The 25,155-nt window shown below is 43.2% G+C and overlaps 1 long non-coding RNA gene across 2 annotated transcripts; it reads left to right on the top strand.

Moving 5' to 3' along the window:
• The first annotated feature begins 453 nt into the window (after positions 1 to 453).
• LOC125949078 (uncharacterized) lies at positions 454 to 3,141 on the top strand. 2 transcript variants are annotated; one of them, XR_007468639.1, is made up of 5 exons: positions 454 to 656; positions 725 to 1,035; positions 1,102 to 2,364; positions 2,471 to 2,730; positions 2,795 to 3,141. It is a non-coding gene; the product is annotated as an uncharacterized LOC125949078 (long non-coding RNA). The 2 variants fall into 2 exon arrangements; XR_007468643.1 differs by having other exon boundaries at positions 1,091 to 2,364.
• The last annotated feature ends 22,014 nt before the right edge of the window (positions 3,142 to 25,155 follow it).

The raw sequence follows: 25,155 nt of genomic DNA, 5'->3' as shown, positions 1-25,155 counted from the left end.
GCCTTTTTCGGCATCGATTACCAGCAGCATCATATTGATGATCTACGCATCGCCGATGATCGTCCGGATGAGTTTGGCATGGCCAGGATAATCAACGAGCGTGAACTGAACACATTCAAACCCAAGCCTTTCAGGTTATCTGGCAGCTCAAACTGGAAGCCGAGATAAAACGTGATGCGAATTTGATGAGTCGAAGATGTGCTAAAGCTGCTCTGTAAGAATGTTGATCCTTGATATTATGCCGGCATTATAATGTTATTTTAAAATACTTACGATGGTTGATTCAGCTACTGCAGTACTTGGTTTAGATGTGCACTTAGAATTTAGAATTTTCACTTTTCTGAATTTAAATTTAGAACATAAACACGCGACCGATCAGTTTGACGTTTCGATTTCACGAAAATTCCTGAAACAACAACAACGTCGGTTGCATCTTCGCTTGTTAAAACAAGTGAAAAAATTAAACGATTAGTGAAAAAGTGCAGTGTAGAATAAATGAAACAGTAGTGTACTATCGTAGTAAGCTGAGGTAAGTGTAGTTCACCGAAAATACGTGTTTGTTTTTTGTCCGCCGCAGCATCCGCAGCATCGTGATCGTGACGCAGTTACTGATATTATGAAGGAACACCGGATGATAAGAAAGGCTATGGGATGAAGTAAGTACGCCGGTACCGGATCGTATCAATCCACGGTGACACTAACACGGATTCTCCCTTCCCCACAGGATGCCCATAATTCCATATTAAACTTTGACGAGAATGTGTCGTGTCGTGCCGAGTTGCCAAGTACTGTAACCTGCATCTGCCGACCTTTCTGCGCTCGGTGACCCGTACGGGGGGGAGAAGACCTTCGAGCAGGCACTGAAGGATGCGCTTAACTTTCGAACGAAGTGAAGTGATCGATTGAATGATTTGTGCAGCAACGACAGCAACCGTGATGAGTGATAACCGTGCCGAAACAACCGACCGTATATCAGCTACAAACAGCACAGAAATCTGCGGCAGAAAACCGAGCATCAGTAGTAAGATTGTAGAGGTAATTGTAACTGTGAATCCTGTGACAGCCTAGAGGTAATCTCAAACACGTTCAGTTTGGTTTCAGTTTCGACTTGTTGCCCAGAGGGCTTGATGATGTGGCTGCGAGCGTGATGACCGACAGCATCAAGTGCTATAAAGCGGTCAACGAGCTGAACATCACTGACACACTGCAGATGACGAGCTAAACGGCGACGGCTTGTATGGCGCCACATCGCGTGTTGAAAATGCGGAGCATATACTCTTCGAGTGCCCGCGCTTTAATGGAGAACGGCAAGCGCTACTGGCTTTCGAGGAGGGGGCGCTTACACCGGACAATCTACTAAGCAACCTGCTCCACAGCGAGGATCGGTGGTCCTCGATCTCGGCAGTGGTGAAAAGAATTATGGACGAGCTCCAGCGGCAGTGGCAGGAATACACTCAAATACCACCGGACGCGGGCAGCTGGAACGCGGAACTGGAAGCAGCAGCAGCCGCTCGTCAAGAAGCGCAAAGGCTGCGCAAGAACGAGAGACAGAGAGAGGCTAATGCCAGGAGGCGGCAGCGCGGGGCAAACGAGGAACAACAGGCGTGATCACGCCTTCAGTTCTTTGCGGCCGAGCTACCTAGTGGTTAACCTATCAAGATTTAAGTTATCCCACTCGCGATTTGCCATACCAGGAATAGAGAAGTGGGTGGGATGATATGCTGTACAGAGGTAGGCGGTGCTGTGATATTGTCATTTTACACTAATAAACCGCCGAACTGGCCTGATATAAAAAAAAAAAAAATGGCGCCACCGAAGGCGAAGCATCCTACCAACTTGCCATACGATCCCTTGGTGCAAAAGTGACGAAACACTGCCTGCTGCCTCAGCAGGATAACTTTCCACAGCTTGCAAGCCATCTAGCACCGGGAGATGCACAGAACGGGGCGCTCCATGGGAAGGTTGTCAATGATCTGAGCCGCTCATCAACACCGACTACGATGGTAGCGATCTATCTACAACCATTAACATCAACATGAACAACAGCATCATCATCGGGCGCAATAGCAGCATCTGTTACATCATGTGCAGTAGACACAGCAGCCGGTGCAAGTACCTCATCCGATGATACGTGGAGAACTAGTCACCGGTACGCAGAATGGTGGAGGTGAAGGATGCGAACCTCGATTCGAACAAAGATGCTCCGTTGCCAGCCGGTACGTGAATGGTGCCGGTGGTGTGCCGAAGGAAATCGCCGGTCGTTGAGTGGAGTGCGGAGACGATAGAGGACGTCAATGCGACTACAGCGATGCTTGCCCTGAAGCATGGACCGAAAATTGTCATCGAAAACTCCTTCCGTAATGGGTAAGTGGCATCGGCGCCGAGATGGTGCGAACAGTGTTTGTATTTACAAATGATAACAATGATCTCTACCCCGTAATGAATGATAACAATGATCTCTAACCCGTAGCACGCCACCGGCTATTACGACATCAACGCGGCGCGGGAGAACGATCGGCTACGGGCCTGATCTTCAATAGGGGGGACCCTCTGCTGATCGGGAATGGTAGCAGCTGCTGCTCGTCATCCGACGAACGGATTCACAATGAATTGCTGCGGCATGAACTGACGCATCATCCGCTTCATCACCACCACCATTCGAATCAGCATCACAGTGAGGTTCAGTAACGGTACCTCATCGAATGCTGCTTACGGAAACAGCGAGGAAAGGTAAGTCCTTATACCGGTGGTCTGCTTCATTCTCATTCTCTTTCCCCCTTTCTCTTCTCGACAGCCACCATCCACATCATGCATCGGCCAAGGATGTGGAGGAATGCATCGGCCAATGATATGCTCTCTCCTCGCCAGACTCGTCGAACGGTTTGTTACAGCGATCGGCACCGAACGATTCGTACAGTGGCACCCCGATTGGCCATCATCACCATCACCACCATAATCGGCAGTATCTCGTTGTCTCACCGGATTAACGGACAATGCGGATAGCAAACGGTGCCGGCACTCCTCGACCCTATTATCCGCATAACCTCGGCATGGAGTACGGTGGCCCAGCACCACCGTCACTGCCAGGTACGGGTACCACGGTGGTACCCCATACTACCCAAGCAACCAAGGAGAACAAATTTTGGGGGATTCAGAATTCTGATCAGAACTCTAGGCTGTTCTCATCAGCATTCTGAATCCCCCAAAATTTGCAGCAATTTCTCCATACAAAATTGGGGGATTCAGAATGCCCATCAGAACGTCTGATGAGAACGCTGAATCCCCCAAAATAGTTCTCATTTTGTCCGCAGGGTGTGCAGGCACGGTATATATTGTGTACATGTGATATATATATTTATTTTCTACAAGTATATGTATAGCACCAAATTTTATTTGAAAAAATTATGATTTTTTAAAGTTATAAATAAATTACACTAATTTAGTCATAAAAATCACCCTCTTATCTCCGCGATGCCGTGCGCCCCTTTCCGGAGCGGGCTTTGGTATTAGTATGGGGTCACCGTGGAAACCAGTGACAGTGGTGCTTGGCCACCGTACTCCGTGCCGAGGTTGTGCGGATGATAGGGTCGAGGAGTGCCGGCACCGTTTGCTATCCGCATTGTCCGTTAATCCGGTGATGCAACGAGTTGCTGTCGATTACGGTGGTGATGGTGATGATGGTAATCGGTCGGGGTCCCACTGTACGAATCGTTCGGTTCTGATCGCTTTAACGAACCGTTCAACGAGGCTGGGGAGGAGAGCACATATCCTTGGCCGATGCATGATGTGGATGGAGGCTGTCAAGAAGAGAAAGGGGGAAAGAGAATGAGAATGAAGCAGACCACCGGTATAAAGACTTACCTTTACTCGCTGTTTTCGTAAGCAGCATCCGATGAGGTACCGTTGACTCATTGACGATCAGGGCCGTAGCCGATCGGTCTCCCGCGCTGCGGTGATGTGATAGCCGGTGGCGTGCTACGGGTTAGAGATCATTGTTATCATTCATTACGGGGTAGAGATCATTGTTATCCTTTGTATGTAAAAACCCTGTTCGCACTTCCTTGGCGCCGACGCCACTTACCCATTACGGAAGGAGTTTTCGATGACAATTTTCGGTCCATGCTTCAGGGCAAGCACCGCTGTAGTCGCATTGACGTCCTCTATCGTCTCCGCACTCCACTCACGACCGGCGATTTCCTTCGACACACCACCGGCACCATTCACGTATGGCGTACGGGCTGGCAACGGAGCATCTTTGTTCGAAAGTTAAGCGCATCCTTCAGTGCCTGCTCGAAGGTCTTCTCCCCCCCGTACGGGTCACCGAGCGCAGAAAGGTCGGCAGATGCAGGTTACAGTACTTGGCAACTCGGCACGACACGACACATTCTCGTCAAAGTTTAATATGGAATTATGGGCATCCTGTGGGGAAGGGAGAATCCGTGTTAGTGTCACCATGGATTGATACGATCCGGTACCGGCGTACTTACTTCATCCCATAGCCTTTCTTATCATCCGGTGTTCCTTCATAATATCAGTAACTGCGTCACGATCACGATGCTGCGGATGCTGCGGCGGACAAAAAACAAACACGTATTTTCGGTGAACTACACTTACCTCAGCTTACTACGATGGTACACTACTGTTTCACTTATTTTAAACTACACTTTTTCACTAATTTAAACGTTTTTTCACTTGTTTTAACAAGCGCAGATGCAACCGACGTTGTTGTTGTTTCAGGAATTTTCGTGAAATTGAAACGTCAAACCGATCGCAACGATCGATTGCGACCTCTGCTGGTATCGTCAAGAACTGTTTGAGCCTTCGAGGGGATTTAGTGTTCTCATAAGAGAACTGTTTGAGCCTTTGAGGAGATTTCGTGTTCTCATAGGAGAACTGTTTGAGCCTTTGAGGAGATTTCGTGTTCTCATAGGAGAACTGTTTGAGCCTTTGAGGGGATTTGGTGTTCTGATTGTTGTCAGCAGCAGAACTGTTGGAGCCTTCAGGGGGATTTATTGTTCTCCTCATGAGAACTGAAGGCTACCTATGGTTGCTTGGGTAATACCAAAGCCCGCACCGGAAAGGGGCGCATGGCATCGCGGAGATAAGAGGGTGATTTTTATGGGTAAATTACTGTAATTTATTTATAATTTAAAAAAAAAATCATAATTTTTCCTAATAAAATTTGGGTGTAATACATATATTTGTAGAAAATAAATATATATATCAGCGCAAACGAAAAAATTAATGCCAAAACGGTTTCGTTTAACCCTTACACGCTGTCAAATTTTTATACGTCCGCGGACTTTTTCGCTGAACCCTTGACGCTATCAAACACTTTATTTACGAAAATGTAGGTTCTTTTTTGTATTGTTTTTGCATTTTTAATATAAATATAACAGCAACAGCAACAAAATCTTTAAAAACTGCAAAAATTATTCGGAAATCAACTTCAGCGGCCAAAACACAGATGTAAACAATACGTTTGACATTTCGGTATAAATTTTCGGGTTTTTACCAAGGTACTTTAAAAAGACAGGTAGCTTTACCTCGATCGTATTTTAGAAAAAACTTCAGAGTTTGACATTCACGGGATGGTGCGATGTTTACTTCGGGAACGCTCTTTTCGGAGGTGTTTTCGCTTTTCTGTGGTATCACGACAGTTCAAATTCACGAAAAATGGCACGAAAGTTAAAGTTTATGCAAATATTCTCAAAATTCTTCCTAGTGTTTCAATATGGTATCGGTCCGTAGGTCTTGCCACGCGGCCTGGAACAAGAGCTAGCTAGCGTTCCTGGACCGTGCTCACTCGCTGTAAAACACAACTCGGTTGCTCGAATGATCTTAAATAGAGAGATGAATCATTTAAACATCCGAAAAAGAGTGAAATCAGGTACTTTTCCTGATAAAACCACCAAACTTGCCCATATCTTCTTCTTCTTCTTCTTCTTCTTCTTGAAACTCACGTGGTTTTGTTGATAAAAGCGCCCTGCTATGAATGTCAAACAAATTCAAAATGGTGATCTGTCAAAGTGGTTAAGAAGCTACCTGTCTTTTTAAAGTACCTTGGTTTTTACCCCTGCCACACGAAGCGAAAACATTTTGGCATTAATGTGTAAATTTACGCGTAAATTTACGCTCCGTCTGACAGCACTTAATAGATGCTGCCACACAGAGCGAAAATTTGCGCGCAAATTTGCACATTAATGCCAAAATGTTTTCGCTTCGTGTGGCAGGCGTAAAACCCCGAAAATTTATGCCGAAATGTCAAACGTATCGTTTTCATCTGTGTTTTGGCCGCTGAAGTTGATTTCCGAATAAATTTTGCAGTTTTTAAAGATTTTGTTGCTGTTGCTGTTATATTTATATTAAAAATGCAAAAACAATACAAAAAAGAACCTACATTTTCGTAAATAAAGCGTTTGATAGCGTCAAGGGTTCAGCGAAAAAGTCCGCGGACGTATAAAAGTTTGACAGCGTGTAAGGGTTAAGCGAAACCGTTTTGGCATTAATTTTTTCGTTTGCGCTAGAGTTTTCGCCCCGTGTGGCCACGGCTAATGAGAACTATTCTGGGGGATTCAGCATTCTCATCAGACCTTCTGATGGGCATGCTGAATCCGCCAATTTTGTATGAAGAAATTGCTGCAAATTACGGTGGATTCAGAATGCTCATGCTACCAGCGATTTGTTCTGATCAGAATTCTGAATCCCCCAAAATTTGTTCTCCTTGGTGGGTTGTGTACCATCATGATAGATTCTCTGTGTTGTTAAATGATATTATACTCCGTTCTGTTTCACGAGATTCTAGGTTCCTTTCCCTCTTCCACCTTCAGTGCGTTAGATTTTCGACAAATCTTCTCGAGTCCGTGGCCAACCCTAACCATAAATGAAACCGAAGGAAACAAAACTCTTTCGACTGAGAACCGGTGCCTGTCTAATATGTTATTATTGTTCCTTTGAATTGGTCCCTGTTCCTCTTTTTCGTCGCCTCGCGCGTTTGTTTTTGATTTTTTACAAAATTATACGTGTGTGATTAAATGTGTGTAAATTTTATATTTTGTGACACAATAAAAATACACTGCGCTTCGGAACAATAAAAATATTACAAACATAACACATTTTTATTGTTCCGAAGCGCAGTGTGTTGCTTGCGTGTTTTTGTTGTGTCATTAACGGAGTGAGCATCAGTCTCCTTTTCAGGGTACCCATTCTCCTCAGACCGTTTTTTGCTTGGTTTTGTTCTGTTTGGCTTTTAATGCCATTATTTTATTTTTCCAATTTTCTGGTGACAAAGATAGAATGTGGCATATTCACGTCATGACCATTCCTTGGAATGGAATGGTCGTAGAGTTAGTTGAGTGGAACTGGCCATGTCCGGACAGACAGGGACCGAGAATAGACGCTAGAGGAAGCGCTTGAGAGTAATTGTAGATCCGCTAGGTCCAGCTAGCTTGGTTGCCTGCGTTTACGTCCGTTAAACCTTGTCCAGCATACCGATAGTGTTATTAGAATTCGGTGCTAAAAATGAGTTCATCAAAGCCACGATGGCATTGAAATACCAAGGCAACCAAATGGCAGACGTGTAGTTCGTCCGTCAAGAAGGCGGCGCGCCCGGTCTCTCTAGCCTGGGACCTCAAGATAATGGACAAAGGGTATAATGCCAGTCCTCGAGTCCTCCCACTTGCTAGCTATTCATGCATGAATGATTTGATTGTGCAGGGATAGAACTTGAGCTGCTCATCGATTGCGCGACACAAATGGATTACTACGTACAAAATCAAAACGACAACATTTGGTCGTCATTTATGAGTTTCCCCACCCAATGGGCCAAGCTCAGCTTTCGATGATGATGAATGATAGAGTGATAACGGCTTAAAGGGTAAAAGTGTACCATTGACGAGTCCTGTACGAAAGCTGCGCGTACTGTTGTTTTTTTAGCACGCATATACACACACGGACTATGATAACACCCTATATAGTAACAACATTGTTTTTTTTTATTGCTTTAACTTAAAGTAAGATCACTTCTTAGAGCTATATATACACGGGTGACCCTACCAAGTTACAACTTTCGGTCCCCTCCCAGCACATTTTCCTATAGGCTACTCTGGGAGGGGCCAGTTGTTTACGTAACCTACACCTGGCTTGACATGTCACTGTTTACCGGTAAACAGGACAATCTGCGCAACATTTACACTCTAAGAGTTACGACTAACGACTAAAGATTAACAACTAACGATTAACGACTAACCCACATTTGGCCCATATGAGCTCTCACTCGCTTCGATTTGGACCCTTATGCTTCGATCTCGCTTTACGGTGCTCATTTCTTCCGTTGCTGTTCTCATGCACGATTCGCGGTTCCGACGACGCTGCTGGTGTTTGCTGCTGCCTCGAGACGCCTTACTGTCTCTGTCGCACACGCTTCTGCTTGGCCTTGCTGCTCGGAGTTCCACAATTGCTGCAGCATACTGAGAATTTCACGACAGCTGCCAATGCTGCTCGTCCTTGAGTAGCGCTTCTTGCAGCGTATCCACTGTGACGGGGTCATCGGTGCCATACGCCAGCAGCCTGACCCGCACGTCACTGAAGCGCGGGCATTCGAATATCGCGTGCTCAACGGAGTCCACCACATCCTGGTCCGGACACCTAGTACAATTTGGGGATCGGGTAAGCTTCTTGACATTTAGATACTCTCGGAAAAAACCATGTCCCGAGAGAACCTGCGCTAGGTAGAAGTCCACCTGTCCATGTTTCCTATTGTACCAGCTAACGACGTTCGGAATGACGCGGCGGGCCCATTTCACATACCGGCTAGCTCCAGGTTCGGTTGCTGCCCTATCCCAATCGCTCTGCACCGCTGGATAGTAGCAGCACGCTCTGCCTTCCGGATCGCTCCTCTCGGCAGAATCTCCTCCCTCGACCTGTTGTGGCCGCGGACATCCTCCTCCAGCAGCAGAAGGATGGGAGGTAGCGAGGCCAATACACTTGCAGTTTGAGCTGACACCGATCGAAATGTGCTGGCTACTCCTTTGGCCGCCAACGCCTGTGCTTGCGTCAGGGCGTTCCGGTTGTACAGTTTTTCCATCGCGTCCGTCGCCCACACCGGAGCGGCGTACCTCAGCGTTGAGAGCGTAACATTGGCCAACAATCGCCTCTTGGTACTGCCGGGACCAAAGTGGTTGCGCATAATAACCCGCCTAGAGCCGCAGTGACCCTGGTTGCTTTGCCTGACACGTACTGAATGTGATCCTTCCAGCTGGAAGATCTTCCAGCATCACTCCCAGGTATTTAAACTTCTTGACGGTATCCAGCCTTTCACTATCCACTTTGATCTTCGTAAGCTGCTTGTCCTTATAAAACCGGCTGAAGACCACAGCTTCCGTCTTCTCCGGCGCTAACTCAAGCGACTGCTGTCGCATCCAGCCACTGATTGCTGCAATAGAATTTTCCGCGTTCTTTGATATAGTAACAACATCATCCCTGATGATTCAACACTCGGGTAGCACGCGCAGTTGGTACACCACCAGGTACCAGGTATAGGGATCAGATGACCGACAGGCACCGACGTGCTCAACATCATCACAAACCGACCGATCGTTATGCGTCACAGCAGAAGATCAGGGAATTCCGAAACAATAGATAAGGGAAGAAGCTCGTGAGATAGGGAAAGTAGCCATAAGATAATCTACAGGGTGGCAACGTGCAAGTGCTACACTTAAATTTTGTCATAAAATGGAAACTATGTGATTTTTCACGTATTTCTAATTGTTAACATAATGTCCTATCGCTATAGTTTCAATTTGATTGATTCATTTCAATTCTTTCACATTTGTTTTTTATTAAAGCCCCTAATCGCTTTCCAAAACTTTTGCCAGCCGCACGGACGTATTCCTTCGGCATTTTGTCTCAAATTTTTGCAAATCGTTTTGTTAACGTATTAAAGTCATATTCTTTGTGTCAACCAGCTTCCCTAGCAAGAATCCCCGTACTTAGAAATCGAGTGGGCTTAAATATGAAGACGATACGTGCCATTCCGATGAGCTTTCAAAGCATGGCAAATTTTGCGCTCACCATGTCTGAACAGTCATCGCCTTATGCGCAGGTGTTGAAGCCTGTTGGAAACAAAAATCTATTTTTCCTTATATTTTCTACACGCAAAAAATCAAATGAAGCTTAAAAACGAACTCCAAAACTTATTTTTTGTGGATCTTTACGACTTTATCAATAAATAACAGTGGGAATTTTCTTTCTTTAAATATGACGCTCCATACCGTCACATATGGGACATTTTGATAACGCTCCGCACCATTTTTATCGGTTGGAATACCGCGAAAAGATACACTATGCACGCAATCATTTTGCTTGTTCAAAGTTGCCTCCAAAGTCTTTTGTTGCCGTCTGAAAAAAATATGTTGTGAGCAGCGTGCGTCTTCAGCAGCATCCGAGATCTAGCAAACTTATCGGCGACGTTTTTGAAAGACAGCCCATGAATCCTCTGCTTCTTGAAACGACTATATCTAAGGAATTTTTTATTATGTTTTGCATGCAGGTGTGACTCATTTTCATGCCATGCGCCATTTTTCTTTCCGATCGTTCCGGATTTCGTCGTATGCGCTCTAACCGCATTAATTGTCGTTAGAGTTCGTACAGTCCGTTTTTTCTCCGGTTTTTATTTGGGGACAACCATATCACTATATTTGAATCGATTGATGGTTCTGTTCGCGCATAATCTGCTCAAATTCAGATGTGACAGCTTTCCTCTTATTTGAATGTTGGTGAGGATTTGAAGATACAACATTCTGATTTGTTCTCTACAAGAATCCATTACAATTTTTGGGTGAACAACACTCAAACCCAGCAGTAAAAATACTGCTTTTTCAAACTGTAAACCAAGATCTGAATTATAGCGGTCCGAATTAGTACAGGGGGCCCTGGAGTAAGTGTGTCACTTTCACGTTGCCACCCTGTATATAAGAATGAAATTGTAAAATAAAAGGTAGTCTTATTCTGAACGCAACTTAGACTCCACATAATTATATGTTTTGTTCTCCGCATTGTACGACATATTGATTAGAATGGGATTACTGCTTACGAAATCGAAGACCCGAGAATGAATGTCGAAAAGGAGGTAGTATGAAATAGAAACCCCGAATTTGGGGGACGCGAAACGTTCGCTGGGTTGTAAAAAAGGTCAAAGTTAATCAAAACTTAAGGGGGGGCTTTGGTTATTTCGGGTCATAAAAAGGCTTATTTTTCACGATTTTTAGTGAAGAAACCAGTAAACTTTAATGTTTGAAAATAATCGCATATTAAACTATAACTTTTCAAGAATATTTGGTTCTATTTTGAGGAAGATTTGTTCAAAACTACGATCATGACATCCAATCTAGAAAGGCAAGTTTGCAAAAAAGTACTTTTTGCGGTGCCCATCGTAGCTACGTGTAGGGTCGTATGAAACATACAAATGGGTATTGTTTTGTTAGATTATAAGTTTATCCAAGTAGCCCCATCGAGTTTTTGTTAAATTTCCTATTTTTCGATTTTTGGCAGATTTTTAAAGTTGAAAAAGTGTTGCTTTTTTCGATGTTGCCTCAAAAAACGAGTTTTACATAATTAAAAGAATTATCAAAAAAAAGTATCAACAATTTTTATAAAAACTCGACGGGGCTACCTGACAAATAGTGTACAAATCATGTGTTCAAAATTTCAAATCAATCGGTCCAGTAGATTTTATGCTACGATGGGCACCGACTTTGAAAACGTAGGTTTTGGGTAACGCGATTCAAAGTTGCGGCTTTGAGCCTTGTATGAAAGGCAGATTTTCAAAAATCCATATCTTTGTTAGTTTGGCTTCGATTGATCCCAAAATTTCACCCAATACTCTTGAAAGGATAAGCAATCATGAAAAAATGTAAAAAGTAAATGCGAAGAAATAAAATAAAATACCGAAGCCCCCCCTTAAAACATAGGTGGCAACTCGTCTGGCGGACCCTCGATAGCGAGTTGATGCTGCTGCTGCTAGCTCAAAGTAAACCAGACCGTGCGTAACATATGCGTCTTTTTCATCTCAGACTAAAATTCAATAAAACAACAATAAAATAAATCCATTTGCCTCCTATCCCTCTCCAGGAAAACCCCTTTTTTCGTCTTCCCTCTCGCCCGGGGCTGACTACGAATTACGCACAGAGAGAAAAGTGCATCTCGACTCGACTCGCTGTGATTTGGCTGGTCCTGGAAGCCCTCGTCTAGGTACAAGAGGATCGTTTGTTAGCAGCTTTATTGTTGTTCGTGACTGTTCGCGCGTCGCTACTTAGGGTCCACGATTCGCATTCGATTTACGAGCACTCCCTTACGCCTAGCTTCCTAAGGCTGTCTCTTCTTCTTTCTCCGTGTGTGCGAGAATGTGTGTTATCATCATTTTCTTTTTATGACCAAACAACAACAACAACAATAATATTAGCAGCAACGCAACAATGCTAAACGCCTGTTATATGCTTGACTCACCCGTCCGCCGACATTAAAGCACTGAAAGGTCCTGCATTCACGCCAATCATGACCTGCTCACTAGCGAACAAACGGATAAACTGCTGCTGGCAAATACTGGCGCCAGGGACAAATGGGCCGAAAAAGCAATGAAACGCAACCTATAAGGGGACATAAGGTGATATCGAACACAAACTGGTTCGGGTTTCGATTGTTCTGATGGGGACGCGGAAGGTGACAGCAATTTAAACAGTTTAAAGTGCAATTTGCCATTTGGCTGCGTGTCAATAGAAATCAATGAAAAGCGTTTGCGGAGGAAACGCGTTTGCGTAGGAAAAAAGAAAGGGAGGATCCTTTTTCCTCCCTTGGAGGAAGCAGTGCTCTCATGACGTCAGCGGCGGCGAACGGGAGCGATTCCAATAGTCGCGATAGCAGAGTCGAAGTTTTTGCTTTCGCGTTGCACTTCGTATTTTCACACGGCCATTTGGCGGGATAGTTTTATTTTTTGTTTAAAATTGTTATCCCTTTTTCCTATACCTTTTTTAAGGGATACGCATTGCGTCTCCTTTCCAACAAATCGCATTGATAGCCTCTCTGACTACGACGGGGTTTTTGGAAGCGTAAAGGGTTGGTTTGCCTGTTAACTACTCGAGGTTCCCGGTTTTCGCCCTTTTTTCATTCTTGATTTTCACTTTTGGGTAGAAACAAACATTAAAAATATATGTTTTTGGCCGGCCTTCCCGTATCCTTGTATAATTCTTTTCGAAGCGGTACAACACCATAAATTACTGACTAAACTATTCATTAAAAGTCTGTCATCAAACCAATCAATTAATCACGCCGGTAGCAGCAGCAGGATCTTTAAAATCAGACCGTTAGGACCATTTTTCGATAAACACAAACACTTACACTCATTGATGTATACCGGCACTTAGCACTAATCTCATTGCTTGTGCTTCGTTGGGTCGCGCGAACGGTTGGAGTCTTCATCACTTGTTTAAACAACTGCGAGGAGCTTACGCTTTTTTAAAAATAGATTTTCTGGTATTTTATGCTAATTTCGAATTCACGTCCGCGGTGCTAGTACACTGATTGGTATTTGGTGTTTAGAGTTTGTTTATTTCCATCTCACGAGCCTTTTGGTTATCTCTTTTCGAGTCCAACGTCAAACTCGGAGTAACTTTGATTTGAACCTTTCCAAGGGTAAAAGACTGAAATAGGCCCCCCCACTCACGGTGAGTTACTGAGTGACCAAAAAAAATCGTTGTTTTACTGGTAAAATGTAATTGTTCCACCCCTCCTCACTCCCCTAATACATTTATTTACGTTTCCACATATTTTTATGAAGGTTTGCTTATCTAAAAAGTGATAATTAACGATTTTTTTCGGTCACTCAGTAACTCACCGTGAGTGGGGGGGCCTATTTCAGTCTTTTACCCAACATTTTTAAGGAATGTGCTCTCTTAGTAAAAATTGGTAAAAGACTGAAATGGGCCCCCCCACTCACGGTGAGTTACTGAGTGACCGAAAAAAACGTTATTTTACTGATAAAATGTAACTTTTCCACCCCTCACCCCTCCTCTAACCGGCCGTCCACACCACCAATTTTTTGGGGATAATGTATGGCGGAGCCCAACAAATAACTCCAAATTTTTGCAGCTACGTGGGTTACCATGAGTGACATTTGCATCCAAGTGAGCGGCGCTTGCATCCCAGTGAGCGGCGCTTGCATGCAGCTTGCTTCAGTTATCTCCAACGAAAACATGTTTTGGATACGTAACCAAAACATTTTTTGGTTGGAGATAAGAAAATTTGGGTTTTTGAACAAATGCGGCCCATTATCGATACGATAAACGTTCATTTACACCAAAATGACACTATTTGACCAGTCAACTTTAATTCGTGTCGATTTGAATTTTTTTTCCCAACTTTGCTATTCATATCGGTAGTGAGGGCGCTTAAAAATAATGTTTGCACACTTATTTAATTCAAAGCGTGGAAAAGGGGTGAGACAAGCCTAACTTAAGATTTTGTCCCAACGCTGAGCAAGTAAGTGTCCACTCTACAGCATCTGTTCTACACGGTCAGACGCTTCATGCTGCTAACTACCGATGGGACGACATGTCGCCGTCTTGGAAAAACCCAAATGCTTAACTCAACGATCACGGTTTGCTTAACTAGTGACCCTCTTTTTTTCCGGCCAAATGACCGAAATAAAATTACTTAAATAAGAGCGACCAAAATTTTTTGCAACATTCTGCATCTACAAGCCGAGAAGTGACAATAACGCAATTTGTGCGCATCAGTTAATGTTTATCGGAAAGAAAGCGGGAAAGAAAGTTATTCATTCGCACATACAGGCAAAATGGAGAATGAAATAGGCAGTGGTAGCGAAAGTGTTGCGGTAAGTGAACGAAGTTCAGATTTTTGTGCTACGGATTATTTTACTAAATGTATTTTCTTTTTTGTGTGTTTCAGTGGTCGCATGAACTGATTTTCCGCTTGATTGATGCGATGAAGGTAGAACCGGTGCTTTGGAATCCAAAGCACTCGGATTTCAAGCTGCGGCGGCGGAAGCAAGCAGCCTACCAACGTGTTGCCGCAAAAGTTGGAGTTTCTGAAAAACAGTGCCAGAGCAAAATTGAAATGCTGAAGGCAACATTTCATCGCTTCCGTCGGAGTATGCAGAATCGAACAGGGCCACCGCCAAAAAAGCTATGGTATGCTTATGAGCGCCTGGCTTTTTTGACCCCTGTTGGCGTTGTTGTTGGTGCATCAGATGTTACGAGCATCGAGCCAGACCATGAGGTGAGTTTATTTGTCTTTGGTATGTTTTAAATGAAAACAATAGCACGCAGTGTGTCTCTCCAGTATGCGAAGAGAAGTAATACTTAAATTTATTTCGAATCTCCAGGGCTTCATTTGAAGGCCTTTGTGTTGCTACTGTTTCTATATCTAGGAGTTGAGAGGCTCCGGGCTCACTTCTCCATCCCCCCGGGATAACAGTATTATTGTGAACGCTGTCCATGCTACCTGCGGGACAGTTGCGATTTCTTGCTTCCTCATTCCTACGCAAAAAGTTGTGAAGCACAACACAAGCGTTTACTACCAGCTTTGCTTTATCAGGTTGTAGCCATATTGTGTTTCCCAACACTCGAAATCTGGATGCCATAATCCCAAACACATTTTCCACGACAATTCGCGCTCGGCACAATTTATAATTAAATCTTGCTTCCGCCTGGTCCCTAACGAATCCCGGGTATGGTTTCAACAAAAATTTTGTCAAAGCAAAAGCTTTATCCGCAACCAGTACATAAGGATAGGAACTAGTTTGCCCTGGCAAGGGTTCTTCAGCAGGTACACCAGCTGTATTATTTTCTAAACGCTCGAAAATCGACGTTTGTCGGAAAACACCTCCATCTGAAATGCAGCCTTGGGCTCCTACGTTAGCATATAAAATATTGTAATTAGCGTCTGCAATCACCATCATTACAATGCTAAAGAAATTTTTATAATTGCAGTATTCGCTCTCGGATCTCTTGGGCTTTACAATTTTAACGTGTTTCCCATCTAACGCTCCTAAGCAATGGGGGAAATGCCACTTTCGCGTAAACTCTGCTGCTATTGCTTTCCATTCTTGCTCATTTCTCGGCGTCTGTGATGAATAAAAAAGTCAACATTAATATTCTTTATTATTTTTTAGGCTACGACAGACTCCACATCGGACATACCACAAGCATCACAACAGGACGGAACACAACGGAACACAGAACATGATGTATCCCTCCCTCTACCGGCAACTGCTACAGATCGATCTCCTTCGACGATCCTCGAGCGATTGTTGGAGGCCATTCAGGGAGGAATGGAAAACGACCGTTCGTGGCCTGCAGCAGCTGTACAATCCGAATCAGAGTGGCACATGATTCATCGCGAATTAACGGACGTGATGGAAGGAATCGTTAATCGCTATCCCCGCGATAGCGCTCCGTAGTTTAATTTGTCTTGTTTTAAGCTTTAGTGTTAGTTCAACGTCTTTAAGTTTTTGTATTAGTTAAACTACATTTATTACTACACATAAAAACTACTTTTAAACACATATTATCCACATTGTTTTTTCATTTATCTCCACCCGAAATGATTCCAGAATCCAACAGAGTACTAACTAAACACACATATTAAATTATGTGTAAATTATAAAAACCTTTATCAAATGGCAGAGAGCTATCTGTATAGCTCTGCATACCTCCGGAACAAGCTTGGAAATAGTTTGTTTCGAAATTTTAAAAGTGACCACCATGCTCGTATACGCGTTTCCTGTGGCAAGGTAGTTTAGCACCACAATCAAGCGCATGTTGGGGGGAATCGTTTCCCGAAATGCGGTTTGTTGCCGCGCTATTGAACCGCCTACCATGCTCAGCAGCTCCTCGAAGTCACTAGGAGACATCCTAGTGACTTCGCGGAAACCACTGGCATCATTCAGGTAAAGCTGCTCCACTAGCCCAATGCTATACCTCGGCCCTTCCTCAAATAGCTCGCGCACCCACCAACGACGCTGGGTACGGCGTACAGCAATTTGTTCACAATGATGCGCTGCAATGGCTACAGCGGCGGCAAAACACAATTTACGTCTTTTTTGTTGTAAAACCATGTTAAACGCGGATGTTAAACACTTTCAACCAAATTTTACCGATGCAAAATCAAAACAAACCGTATGTCATTTTTGAGTGACCACTCAGGCACTCACAGAAATGTTTGGCAAATAAATTTGGGTAAAAGACTGAAATAGGCCCCCCACTCACGGCGAGTTACTGAGTGACCGAAAAAATAGTTGTTTTACTGATAAAATGTAACTTTTCCACCCCTCACCCCTCCCTTAATACATTTATTTACGTTTCCGGGTAAAAACCCACTATTAGCACCCCCTCTCACGGAGCACTCAAAAATTCATCCATTTGGTGGCAGGGTTGAATCATTAGCTAACGTTAAAGAAACGGGCGATCGGGTAAATGCAACTATTTGTCGCGTTAAGTTGTGATTAGGCTTGTGATTACGCGCTTTACGCTCTATTGTAGGCCCAATACATGCAATGTTAACTTAAAACTATATGTAGAATGATTTACAAAACAATAATAGACTGACAAACGACTGAAATAGGTCCCCCACTCATGATAAGTTACTGAGTGCCCAAAAATATCGTTAATTAACACTTTTTTAATAAGTAAACCTACATAAAAATATGTAGAAACGTAAATAAATGCATAAGGGAAGGAGGAAGGGGTGGAAAAGCTACATTTTACCAGTAAAACAGCGATTTTTTCGGTTGCGTTACCCGATCACCCGTTTTTTTGACGTTAGCTAATGATTCAACCCTGCTACCAAATGGATGAATTTTTGGTAAAAGACTGAAATAGGCCCCCCCCACTCACGGTGAGTTACTGAGTGACCGAAAAAATCGTTGTTTTACTGATAAAATGTTACTTTTCCACCCCTCACCTCTCCCCTAATACATTTATTTACGTTTCCGCATATTTTTATGAAGGTTTGTTTACCTAAAAAGTGATAATTAACGATTTTTTCGGTCACTCAGTAACTCACCGTGAGTGGGGGGGCCTATTTCAGTCTTTTACCGAATTTTTGAGTGCTCCGTGAGAGGGGGTGCTAATAGTGGGTTCTTACCCGTTTCCGCATATTTTTATGAAGGTTTGTTGGTAAAAGACTGAAATAGGCCCCCCCCCCCCTTCACGATGAGTTACTGAGTGACCGAAAAAATCGTTAATTACCACTGTTTTGATAAGCAATCTTTCATAAAAGTATGTGGAAACGTAAAAAAATATATTAGGGGAGGGGGGGAGGGGGTGTAAAAGTTACATTTTACCAGTAAAACAGCGATTTTTTCGATCACGCAGTAACTCACCGTGAGTGGGGGGCCTATTTCAGTCTTTTACCAATTTGGTAAAAACCCACTATTAGCACCCCCTCTCACGAGTGAGCACTCGGGTAACTCAATGACACTCATGTACACAGTTGTAGCAGATCGATTCATACACGTCAAACGGACCGTGGTGAATCATTTATGAAGATGTATTTTGCAATCCAGATCATTGTTTATTGCGTTTAAAGTGCGTTTGCGACAAATGTTTCATTACATGATACGTTTGTCGAACATGTTTAGAACATTGCAAATGCAAATGAAACAGAAGCGAAGCCATTTACGGTTAATAATATGCCAATTAAAAGAGATGTTTACGACAATTACCGCATTTCATTTTCACTTTCTCTTATTCGAGTGTGATGGAATGCTAAGAATAATTTTCGGAGGGAGAGAATTAATATCATCACGGATCAAGATGAAATTTAACCGAAAAATGGAATTGTCCAACAGGATTATGTATATCCATGTATCTTATGCAGTCTTCAACGCGATAATGTCTCATTAAGGAGACGATAGCGAGGGATGTTAACTAAAGTGACAGTGTGATACTCTCTACAGAAGAGGAAAGAGGCTGCAGTTATCGAAGGTACTTTCGAAAAGCAGTAAGGATCGCCACGAGACCGATGTAAGTGATCAACCGCAGAACCAGCGGCAACGATTCAATACGTTGCACCAAGTGCATCGTCCCTAGGGATGCTTGTACGAGGATCTGTAGGTGCGTAGTGAGCCGAAAACGAAGCTGACTAGGCTAGCCACGCTGCCCGATCCGATCAATAACGGGAAGTGCGACATGTGCGTTCGCTAAACACCAAGGGGACTGCACCGAGTAGAGGAAAACATCCGCATCGTCACCAGCAATGTTCTAAGCGAATGAAAGGAGGAACCACCACCGGTAGTAATGTATGGTAGCGAGCGTAACGCATAAGAAATACGCTGCACCAGTGAAGGAAGAAGGACGCGTGGCGACATTTGAAGAGTCTTTCGGTCAGAGACAGTCTATTTTGAAGAACGACCAGAAAGATCCCGCCGAAATGTTACTGAAGGATCGTAAGGGCATCTTCGAGGGGAAGAAGGGTACCGTGCTGGCGCCGGAAGTAGCGTTTTTGATCTCGAGTGTGCAGATCACCGACAGAGGAGACGCATGTAGTCAATTGGAGCCCTTTTGAGCGGTTATCGTACTCGTACAGAAGCATGGTGCTCCAGCGCAAGCTAAGGCTGAAAGTATAGTCAATGGATCAGCCAACCGTGCTACGGTAGCGGCAGGCTTGCCAAATGACAATCGACAGCAGCAGCAGGCGTCGGACTTGCTGTTGAATCGATTCACCAAACACTTCAACACATCGCCAGGCGCAGCATTCCGCTCTAATCTTAGCTGCATCCGGCACCACCTACAATGCCACCGGAGGCAAATTCAGGGTCAGTGCAGGGAGGCACAAGAAGACAACGCACGACGGAAAAACGATGCTACCAGGTGCCGAACGAACGAACAAAAGTCTGGGGCAATAACTGCACTGCATGATGTAAAGCGCAGTCGAATAACGGGTACCGTGAAGGATGGTCGTACGTATCGCACACTGAGCGATGCGTAGAAAAGGGCCACACGGCTTCGTGTGATAGAGGGCAGGAAGAGGAAGAGGTGCACCAGTTGAGGTACCTCGGCTAGCGCATGCACCTCTGCCAGCCAATGTCAACGAAGACAATCAAGCTAATCGGTGATAGCAGTCAGCGATCTCGCTGATCGAGCTATTGCCACGCCGAGTATGGTCCATTGTATGGTCGAGGTGCAGTGGGAAGCTGCGCGCATAAATACCGTGGCTGGACCAGAAGACAGATAGGAAGCAGGCGGCGCGTCTGCAGACCCCCCCCCCCCCCCCGCCCCCCCACGGAGTGCAAATCAGTGCGTTTCTAATCAGACCAGTGAAAATACTAAAGTTTTAGATTGCACAATTCGCTGCACAGTAAAATGTTGAAAGTAAAAAGCGTGCTTCACGCGGGCTTGGTATTTAATTTATTTTAATTTAATGATTTAATTTAATTTTTTACATTTTTTCGTGAATGCTGATCCTTTCAAGGGCATTATGTAAAATTTTTAGATCAATCGAAGAAATTCTGACAAAGCTATAGATTTTTGTGAACCGCATTTTATACAAGGCTCAATGCAGCTCATTACTTTGAAACGCGTTTTCCAACACCAACGTTTGCAAAGTCAGTGCCCATCGTTGGAAAAAAAAATGATTTTTTTTACACTTTATCAGAACCCTATTGTCCAGGTAGCCCGGTCGAGTTTTTTGATACTTTTTTTAAATTATGTAAAATTTGTTTTTTTTAGGTAGAATCGTGAGTGAAGAGAAAGCGATCTCTTTCTCAACTTCTAAAATCTGCCAAAAATCGAAAAATTGGAAATTCTAAACAAAACTCGACGGGGCTACCTGAATAAACTTATAATCTAACAAAAACATACTGGTTTGTATATTTCTGATCATCCACTACGCAGCTATGACGGGCACCGGAAAAAGTACCTGTTCGAAGACATGTTTTTCTAAATTTGATACCATAGATGAAGTTTTCAATAAATCTTCTCCAAAGTACAACCAACTATTCTTGAATAGTTTTAGTGTAATACGACACTCTTTTGGAAATAAGTTGAATAGTTTTTTTTCACAAAAAATCTTCAATCTTGGCCCCTCCTTAAGCGGGGGCTTTGGTTATTTCGAGTCAAAAACAGGGTTATTTTTGACGATTTTTATTGAAGAAACCATTCAACTTTAATTTTTCAAAATAATCTCATATTAAACTACAACTTTTCAAGAATATTTGATTCTATTTTGGGGGAGATTTGTTCAAAACTACGGTTATGGCATCCAATCTAGAAAGGCTAGTTTGCAAAAATGTACTTTTTGCGGTGCCCATCGTAGCTACGTGCTGGGACATCAGAAATATACAAATATATATTCCTTTGTTAGATTATAAGTTTATCCAGGTAGCCCCGTCGAGTTTTTGTTAATTTTCCCATTTTTAGATTTTTGGCAGATTTTTGAAGTTGAAAAAGTGATGCTTTTTTCAATGTTGCCTCAAAAAATGAGCTTTACATAATTAAAAAAATTGTCTAAAAAAAAGTATCAACAATTTTAACAAAAACTCGACGGGGCTACCTGGTAAATAATGTACAGATTATGTGTTCAAAATTTCAAATCGATCGGTCCAGTAGTTTTCATGCTACGATGGGCACCGACTTTGAAAACGCAGGTTTTGGGAATCGCGATTCAAAGTTGCGAGATGCTTTGAGCCTTGTATGAAGCTCTGTTTTTCAAAAATCCATATCTTTGTCAGTTTTGCTTCGATTGATCCCAAAGTTTTACACAATACTCTTGAAAGGATAAGCACTCATTAAAAATTGTAAAAAGTAAATGCGAAGAATTAAAATAAAATACCGAAGCCCCCCCCTTAAGGCATTCTTTCAGCCTTAGGAGCACGGCATTTAGTGGTTTATGGGGATATTTATGTATTTATTTATTTATATTATGTAATATACACTCCGTCCAGTTACTATTAGACCACCATCAGTTTGTTCCAGAAAATCTACAAGGATCACAATTTCAAATCGAGACTTTTTATTACTATTTTCTACTCTAAAAATAAGTTATTAAACACTAATAGGGATGGATAAAATCACAGGTTGAATTTTGGCCGCATATTAAAAAAAATGAATTGTCCAGTTAGTATAAGACCACCTTGATTTATTTATTTTTATCACCGAAAAGAAGTAACCAAATCATCTAAATCCCGAAAATAACTATTCGTTATCTAATCTTAATGGTTTCAAATGTGTAAAACGGGATTTGGCATTCTCTTTATAAATTTTGGTTAATTTTAGAAGCAATGACTCTCATATGTCTCTCCAAACCGCTAAAATCATCGCTTAAAGCTCACGAAACGAAGAATACTGCTTTCCCCCAGCATTCCATTTACTAATTCGAGCTGAGAAGATGTTTTCCAACGGATTTTATGCTATACTGCGAGCAGATATGGCCAACAAATCAATTTTCTGATCTTTATTCGAAACCGCAATCTTCTTTCTCTTGTTAATAAAAGCATTATTTCACTAATATGTTAACTTTTCCACACCGTTTTTGATCAAAAACGATAGCAGAGATTCTCCTTCAAACGTAGATGTGCTTTGTTAAATGGAAAAAATACAATCTTGAGCCTCCCGGCTGTATAAAGTTTCACCCAAACTATGCAGGAATTCCCATTAAACGATGGGCACCGCAAAAAGTACATTTTTGCAAACTAGCCTTTCTAGATTGGATGCCATAACCGTAGTTTTGAACAAATCTCCCCCAAAATAGAATCAAATATTCTTGAAAAGTTGTAGTTTAATATGAGATTATTTTGAAAAATTAAAGTTGAATGGTTTCTTCAATAAAAATCGTCAAAAATAACCCTGTTTTTGACTCGAAATAACCAAAGCCCCCGCTTAAGGAGGGGCCAAGATTGAAGATTTTTTGTGAAAAAAAACTATTCAACTTATTTCCAAAAGAGTGTCGTATTACACTAAAACTATTCAAGAATAGTTGGTTGTACTTTGGAGAAGATTTATTGAAAACTTCATCTATGGTATCAAATTTAGAAAAACATGTCTTCGAACAGGTACTTTTTCCGGTGCCCGTCATAGCTGCGTAGTGGATGATCAGAAATATACAAACCAGTATGTTTTTGTTAGATTATAAGTTTATTCAGGTAGCCCCGTCGAGTTTTGTTTAGAATTTCCAATTTTTCGATTTTTGGCAGATTTTAGAAGTTGAGAAAGAGGTCGCTTTCTCTTCACTCACGATTCTACCTAAAAAAAAACAAATTTTACATAATTTAAAAAAAGTATCAAAAAACTCGACCGGGCTACCTGGACAATAGGGTTCTGATAAAGTGTAAAAAAAATCATTTTTTTTTCCAACGATGGGCACTGACTTTGCAAACGTTGGTGTTGGAAAACGCGTTTCAAAGTAATGAGCTGCATTGAGCCTTGTATAAAATGCGGTTCACAAAAATCTATAGCTTTGTCAGAATTTCTTCGATTGATCTAAAAATTTTACATAATGCCCTTGAAAGGATCAGCATTCACGAAAAAATGTAAAAAATTAAATTAAATCATTAAATTAAAATAAATTAAATACCAAGCCCGCGTCAAGCACGCTTTTTACTTTCAACATTTTACTGTGCAGCGAATTGTGCAATCTAAAACTTTAGTATTTTCGCTGGTCTGATTAGAAACGCACTGATTTGCACTCCGTGGGGGGGGCGGGGGGGGGTCTGCAGACGCGCCGCCTGCTTCCTATCTGTCTTCTGGTCCAGCCACGGTATTTATGCGCGCAGCTTCCCACTGCACCTCGACCATACAATGGACCATACTCGGCGTGGCAATAGCTCGATCAGCGAGATCGCTGACTGCTATCACCGATTAGCTTGATTGTCTTCGTTGACATTGGCTGGCAGAGGTGCATGCGCTAGCCAAGGTACCTCAACTGGTGCACCTCTTCCTCTTCCTGCCCTCTATCACACGAAGCCGTGTGGCCCTTTTCTACGCATCGCTCAGTGTGCGATACGTACGACCATTCTTCACGGTACCCGTTATTCGACTGCGCTTTACATCATGCAGTGCAGTTATTGCCCCAGACTTTTGTTCGTTCGTTCGGCACCTGGTAGCATCGTTTTTCCGTCGTGCGTTGTCTTCTTGTGCCTCCCTGCACTGACCCTGAATTTGCCTCCGGTGGCATTGTAGGTGGTGCCGGATGCAGCTAAGATTAGAGCGGAATGCTGCGCCTGGCGATGTGTTGAAGTGTTTGGTGAATCGATTCAACAGCAAGTCCGACTCCTGCTGCTGCTGTCGATTGTCATTTGGCAAGCCTGCCGCTACCGTAGCACGGTTGGCTGATCCATTGACTATACTTTCAGCCTTAGCTTGCGCTGGAGCACCATGCTTCTGTACGAGTACGATAACCGCTCAAAAGGGCTCCAATTGACTACATGCGTCTCCTCTGTCGGTGATCTGCACACTCGAGATCAAAAACGCTACTTCCGGCGCCAGCACGGTACCCTTCTTCCCCTCGAAGATGCCCTTACGATCCTTCAGTAACATTTCGGCGGGATCTTTCTGGTCGTTCTTCAAAATAGACTGTCTCTGACCGAAAGACTCTTCAAATGTCGCCACGCGTCCTTCTTCCTTCACTGGTGCAGCGTATTTCTTATGCGTTACGCTCGCTACCATACATTACTACCGGTGGTGGTTCCTCCTTTCATTCGCTTAGAACATTGCTGGTGACGATGCGGATGTTTTCCTCTACTCGGTGCAGTCCCCTTGGTGTTTAGCGAACGCACATGTCGCACTTCCCGTTATTGATCGGATCGGGCAGCGTGGCTAGCCTAGTCAGCTTCGTTTTCGGCTCACTACGCACCTACAGATCCTCGTACAAGCATCCCTAGGGACGATGCACTTGTGAGGAAAGGTGCAACGTATTGAATCGTTGCCGCTGGTTCTGCGGTTGATCACTTACATCGGTCTCGTGGCGATCCTTACTGCTTTTCGAAAGTACCTTCGATAACTGCAGCCTCTTTCCTCTTCTGTAGAGAGTATCACACTGTCACTTTAGTTAACATCCCTCGCTATCGTCTCCTTAATGAGACATTATCGCGTTGAAGACTGCATAAGATACATGGATATACATAATCCTGTTGGACAATTCCAT

This window comes from Anopheles darlingi, chromosome X (assembly GCF_943734745.1).
Source record: "Anopheles darlingi chromosome X, idAnoDarlMG_H_01, whole genome shotgun sequence".
In the NCBI taxonomy this organism is placed as follows: Eukaryota; Metazoa; Arthropoda; class Insecta; order Diptera; family Culicidae; genus Anopheles; species Anopheles darlingi.
This window is presented reverse-complemented; position numbering and strand designations above follow the sequence as displayed.